The sequence below is a fragment of the Mesocricetus auratus genome, unplaced genomic scaffold (assembly GCF_017639785.1).
Source record: "Mesocricetus auratus isolate SY011 unplaced genomic scaffold, BCM_Maur_2.0 Super-Scaffold_100008, whole genome shotgun sequence".
NCBI classification, from domain to species: Eukaryota; Metazoa; Chordata; class Mammalia; order Rodentia; family Cricetidae; genus Mesocricetus; species Mesocricetus auratus.
In genome coordinates, this window is record NW_024429192.1 from 3,828,224 (window position 1) to 3,834,917 (window position 6,694).

The 6,694-nt window shown below is 51.8% G+C and overlaps 1 long non-coding RNA gene across 1 annotated transcript; it reads right to left on the reverse strand.

Annotated features, from left to right (window-relative positions):
- Positions 1 to 398: 398 nt before the first annotated feature.
- Positions 399 to 5,476, reverse strand: LOC110341594. Its single transcript, XR_002383562.2, has 3 exons — positions 5,052 to 5,476; positions 4,858 to 4,929; positions 399 to 3,870 (listed from the first exon to the last, which is right to left on the reverse strand). It is a non-coding gene; the product is annotated as an uncharacterized LOC110341594 (long non-coding RNA).
- Between the last annotated feature and the right edge of the window lie 1,218 nt (positions 5,477 to 6,694).

The following is a 6,694-nucleotide window of genomic DNA, read 5'->3' on the forward strand; positions in this document are numbered from 1 at the left end:
AGAATTTAGATAATTGCATTATTTTTATTCAGAAGGGGAGCCTGCTGGTTAATTTGGTATTGGGTTTGGCTTTGATTTTTGTGGTAGTTGGTGTTTACTCTTCACTGAGCTTGAGCTTTCTTCGGAACTGGATCCTGCAAGTCCAACAGTTTTCCTGGAGGAGAAACCCTGCAGAAACAACTCCTATGGTCTTTCTGCAGCTAGTGCAGTGCTCAAGTGGAGAGGGCATCTTAAAAAAACACTGGAGTAGCATTATTAGGTGAATATGGACTTGAAATGTCATAGTGTGACCCATTGTCCTGCATATTACCCCTGACCTAATAAACGAATAAAACTGAGTCATTATCATCGCAGTGTTTCAGTTATCCCTACACAACAAACCACACCAACAGTGTGGCTTGAAACAACCATCGTTTTATTACAGTCCCTGATCTTGTGAGTCATGAACTCGGGCTAGACTTGTATGTTTGTCATTGCCACAACAAAGTGCCCGAGGCCAGATAATATAGAAAGTAAAAAGAGACTTATTTAACTCACAATTCTGCAGGCTGAAGCTTCAACCTTGGGTGGTCCCATCAGTTTGAGCCCCACTGACTGCCTATCATGGCTAGTGGTATGCCAGCCAGAGTGACAGGAGTGATTATACACCAAGACAGTAAACCCAATGGGCTGTAAGGGGCTAGTGCTGTTGTGTTGGGAGCCTTCTCATGAGAAGTAACCAGGGTTCCCAGAGAACTACTCAGTGCAAGAGCAACTCTGTAACAACGGCTGGTGGTAAGGGCCATGACCTTGTTTGACCATGGCCAAAAGACATAAAGAGGTACAGTGTAGCGAGTTACTATTGTGTCCCATCTAAGGCCAGAATGACTTGGGAAACTACGTTGTAACCTATCACTTTCCCGCTTAAGACCCTGTAGCAGTCTTCTACTGTCTTAAGACACCAACTCTAGAACTCTGAATCCTGGGAGCCATTGCCCACACTGGAAGTTCTGTGTCCTGCTTGGGAGCTCTGAGCTATTACCTGCACACGGATCTGTCAGTACAGAAATAAGTGACTAATGTGTCCAAGATCTAATCCGGAAGGCTTAGCTTAGATGTCAGGGAATCTAACTCATCTCATGAGCGCTCTTGCAAATAAAGTGCTTTGGTTCCTCGATTTCTGATGGAGCTCTGATTTTAAGTGTTGGGCGAGCCTGGAGGAAACTTTTTCCTACCCTCTTAGGTAAGTCTTGAGAGGGCAGTAGTTGCTCCTTTGCTAGCCACTGGGCTGGCATAACCTAGCTTGGGTACAAAGGGCATAGAGGGAATATTTTGAGACCGCTAGGAAATATGTCCTTCCCCTAATAAAAGACAGACATGGGATGGCCAAGACTTGCCTAGAACTTTCAAAACAAGCAAATGAATGAATGGCAACAACAACAACAAAAAAACGAAAACGAAAAACCCATCATAGTGCTGGGCAAAGGGGCGATCAACCACATAAGGTGCAGCCAATACTTTCTTCTGCGCCCGCGGCTGCAGCAGCGGCTCCTGACTGTGGAGTGACTGAGAGACCTGAAATGCATAGCACAGGGGCCCTCGATGACATCACTCCGCCGCACACTACCGGGACTATCTCCTTCTGACATATTTGTTGTGTGACACTGCTAGTGGGTCCTCTCTGTGGCTTAGGCTCTTAGTGAGCCTGCCATGCTGGACGATTTACACAAATCTTGGGTGACGTGGGTCGAAGTAAGTGGCGGGACGGAGCTGGAGGGACGGCCCAGTGGTTAGAGCACGTGCTACACTTACGAGGACCCTGATTCAGTTCCCAGCGCCCACGCGGCCGCTCCCCACGGGCCTGTATGTCCAGCGGCAGGGAATCCGACACCCTCTTCTGCTGTCCAAGGGCACTGCCCTGAGATGGTACAGAGACACGCACGCAAGCAAACACTCATACACGTAAAGTAAATCCAAGATGTTTCCACGTGATGGGAGAGCAGTCACACACAGGCAGTGCAGAGGTGACATCTTCAAGCCCTCCACGTTCTATGCACAGAGTGGCCAACAATGGGACCCTGGGATCCGGTCGGAGGCTGTCATAGGTGCTGCCTGCACACCATCTGTTCAAACACTGTCAAACGGAGATATCCTGTGTTGAAAACAGACCAAGTGCAACTGAAACCGCAAGTCTTACCTGCCGGGGCAGGCAGGGCCATTATTTGAGAGTTCCCACTAAGTAAATACACTTTCCCATTTCGCTCCTGCGGCCCTGTGTGTGTGCTGCGCGCATGGCAAGTGGAGGCAGGTGCGCTATTCTGCCTTCATTCGAGTGTTTTTCACGCCCCAATAGAGGCGTGTGTGGTTTGGCTCCGTGAAGACATTCTCCACCCTGCTCCCTAAGCTTAGAAACAAAAGTGCTCCCTTTACATGTCTCTCATCACCAGCCTTTCATGCAGGGCCTTCCTGTACCTGATGGTTTCAAAGGGAGGCCTCGCTGCAGACTGGTTCCCCAGACCACCAGGCCTCCTGGCTTCCCTGTGCAGTCACAGCAAGGGTGACAGGAATGTTTTGGCCCCTCCGTTCTTCATTTCCCTTGGGCGGTGTTTGCAGTGACCAGGCACTGAGGAGTGCGAGGCGGCAAATCACGGCTCAAACTAGACAGATCAGTTGTACTTGGCATAGGACTGACATTTGGCGATGGAGAATGTTTTCCTGGGGGGGGGGTGCTGACCTGTATAAGGATGTCTGTGAGCATCTCTGGAGTGTACTCACGAAATCAGAAACAGCCTACCCCAGCACTTGTGGAGTTAACACATTCCCATATGCTGCCAAATGCTGCCTGAAGTGAAATCACTCCTGGTTAAGAGCCTTGTGTTTTGGGGCAAGTCATGGCATAGGCATTGTGACATTTGTCCAAGTTCAGCGGCTTCATTCTAGAGCAGAGAGGTTGCCATTGGGGAGAGAGACGGCCGGAAAGCCTGGTCAATGAAACATGGGGCAAATGGGGTCAAAAGGCAGAGGGAGAGAAAGGTTTGTTCTGGAACCCTCCTCCATGTTCACCCAAATGCTTTGTCTGCATCCGATTTTTGGAGCATCCTTCCAAGGGGCTGTCCCCGGGAGTATGTGGAAAAGGGGCCAGACATGAGTGGTTGGGCTCCGTGCTGTGGAAGCTTCTCGTCACTCAGGTTTGGGGTTTGCAGGCATCTCATTCTCAACGGCATGAGGAGTCACGTGGGTGGTCTCGGAAGGAGAGCATAGGTGCCTAGTCTGGCTTCAAAAAGGGGTGCCAGTGGACACGCTGCAGATCTAACCCAGCACCCAGGAGGCAGAGACAGCAATGTCCCTACAAGTAAGTTCAAGGCTAGGTCTACACGGAGAATTCCAGGCTACCCAGGGCTACACAGAGAGTTCCAGGCTAGCCAGGGCTACACAGAGAGTTCTGGGTTATCCAGGGGCTACATAATGAGACCCTTCCTAAAAATTAAAAAAGTTAAATAAATAAATGAAAGAATATGGATTCCAGTGGGGCAAATGGTGTCTAATTAACTTATCAGTCATCTGGGGTGCACCTGGACCCAGCATGGGCATAGGATGGCTCCTGGTGCAGATCCTGACAAAAAAAAGGGAGTCCCATTCCAAGTGTTCACAGTTTGGCTAGGGAGCCAGGCCACAGATCCCATGGGCAGATGGTGAACCTAAACCCAACCAGGTGCTGGAGGGGGCGGGAGAGAGGTGGCCCTCGAGGAGCCCCTGGAGCTGAGTGGAGCTGAGCTCTGCTGGTGGGGGGGGGGGGGTGACGGGGACATCCAGAGGCTGGCAAAGCCCAGAGTGAGGTCCCTCTGTCCTCTTCAGAAATAGTGTCCAAGCTGGGCAGAGCAGGGCGTCCAACTGGGGGAGAATAGAAGATGAAATGAGAGGTCAAACCAGGCCCCTAGGGTCAAGGAGGGAACCATGGCCCAGTTTCCGGTTTCCAGTTTCAGCACAGGATCAGGAGTTTATGACTCCCAGCCCCAGGAGGTCCAGGCCCCAAGCTCAGTCTCCACCAGCAGCTGCCCCCAGCCCCTGCCCCATCCTTCTCACAGTCCCCACAAGCTCCCTGTGCTTTAACAGCAGTAAACAAAACACCCTCCACAAAGACCACTCGGAGGGAGGACCTGCAGGCTTCTGGACATCACACCCCATTTATCCTAGGTAAACCAGGCCACTTGAGAAGTGCACACTGCACAGAAGTGTGCAATTAGGGAGAGAAGGTGACTGAAGCTGATGACCAGTTGGGAATAACAGGTGAAAAGGCCCTCTGTTCCCCGAGCACAGGCATTTCTGCCAGATTCATCTGGAGGGACGCAGACTCTAGCGTTATGGGTGGAGACACAGGGGTGCAGAAGGCGATAATATGACTCTGGGGACTCAGAGTTGGGGTCTGCAGCCTGGAGGGCTGGGAGACCAGCTTGAAGGCAGCCCTTGTCCAGATGTTATATTGGGAAAGTATTTGGAAGGTGCCAACTCTGTTCCTCTGGGACTCTTTTGTGTATAGGCTATGGGAGCCAGGTCAGTGCTTCCTTTGGACCTGGGGATGCTTGAGCTAGCACAGGAAGCATGGCTCCTGCTGGAGGCACCTCTGGCTTGAGCTAGCACAGGAAGCATGACTCCTGCTGGAGGGTGCCACCTAACACTCAGCATCAGCACCAGGGATGGCCGTCTCCTTCACAACCACGCAGGTACAGCTTCCTTTTCTGGGGATGGAGTCTATGTTCACCTAGATCATGGGGTCTTGGTCATGTTTACTGTGGAAGGCTCTATTAATTACTTCTCTGCTGTGAAAAAAACCACTGTGATTAAAGCAGCTGACCAAAGAAAGGATTCATTTTGACTTACACTTCCAGAGAGTTAAAGCCCATAACGGCAGAGGGAACATAGCAGGAGCAGGAAACTGAGTCACATCTTGAACTGCAAGCATGAAGCAGAGAGAGAGACAGAGAGAGTCAGAGAAAGAGAAACAGAGAGAGGACATTCAACTGGAAATGTCAGGAGGCTTTCTATCCCAAAGCCCACCACCCCCAGTGACATACCTCTTGCAGCAATGTCATGCCTCCTAAACTTCTCCAAACAGTGTCACTGACGGAGGACCAAATATCTAAACACCCGAAGCTATGGGGGACATTTCTCATCGACACCATCACAGATACCTTCCGGGAGCGAGAGATTTTCTTGTCCAGGTCTCTCTTCACAACGCAGGGTTAGCCCCACATGAAGATGGTGTCCTACAGGCGGGGATGTGAAAGCTGGCTCCCGGTGCCCTGGGGCTTTTGTCTCTGGAGACTCAGCCAGTCCCCCCAGAGCATAGGCTCCGCTGTGTCAGAAGAGAGGACAGGACCGTGCCTCACCAAGCAGGGGGTGTCCTCAGAGCAGGGGGGAAGGGAGCTGGGACTGAGTGCCTGGGCCGGCGAGGGGAGGCAGGAAGGGAGGAGGTGAAGGAGATAAGACTTCTCCATCTTCAAGTCTGTACTGGCTGGCTGGTTTTTACGTCAACTCGACACAAGCTGGAGTCATCAGAGAGGAAGGAGCTTCAGTTGAGGAAATGCCTCCACGAGATCCAGCTGTACGGCATTTTCTCCATTAGTGGTCGATGGGGGAGGGTCCAGCCCATGGTGGGTGGGGCCATCCCTGGGCTGCTGGTCCTGGGTTCTATAAGACAGCAGGCTGAGCAAGCCAGTAAGCAGCTCCCCTCGGTGGCCTCTACATCAGCTCCTGCCTCCAGGTTCCTGCCCTGCTTGAGTTCCTGTCCTGACTCCCTCCAGTGATGAACAGTGATGTGGGAGTGTGATCCAAATGAGCCCTTTCCTCTCCAACTTGATTTTTGGTCCTGGTGTTTCGTCGCAGCAATAGAACCCCAACTAGGACAAAGTCCCTCTGCTCAGAATACAAGTTCCCAGGAGGCAAGTGAACGACTGGCTTTGACCCATCCTACGCCCACTCTTGTCCCTGTGCTCAGCAGCTGAGGTCACAGGCAAAGGTGGAGGGGATGCAATACAGGGACGGTTGACAGAGGAGGAGGGTTGAGTATCTGGGCATCTGATGTTTCCCCTAGGCTAGGATGGCCTGGGAGTGTGCAGAGGCAAAAGGAAAACAGGCCAGCGGTGGGTCAGCACCGGGGTAGCTGTAAAACAGTCCAGCTGTGGGTCAGCACCAGGGTAGCTGTGAAACAGGCCAGCGGTGGGTCAGCACCGGGGTAGCTGTGAAGGATGAGGGGCAGGAGATGCTGGAGGGGTGCTTGGGATGTTGTCCTTCACTCCAGGGCTTCCACCCCATGGGGGCTGACATCGTTGCTAATGGCTGCCCCTGACCAAGGGACTGACACATTAGCTCGACAGTCACCACAACCCCACGAGGTAGATGATCACAACCCACAAGCAGACCAAGTCCCTTCACACTCTTTCCCTGAGTCAGCATAGCCAGGACATGCTAGAGTTGGCACTCCAGCCCCGACTGAGGTCCCTGTGTTGCCCACATGTCATTGCTGACACCTTTGGTAGTTTTTTCTCAGTTTCCATTGTGTGTCGTTTATGTCATGCACACACCTGTGCACACACACACACATATATATACACTCACAAACACATGCTCACACACTCACACACACACACTCACATACACACTCACACACATGCTCACACACACAGACACACTCACTCACATACACAACATACTCACA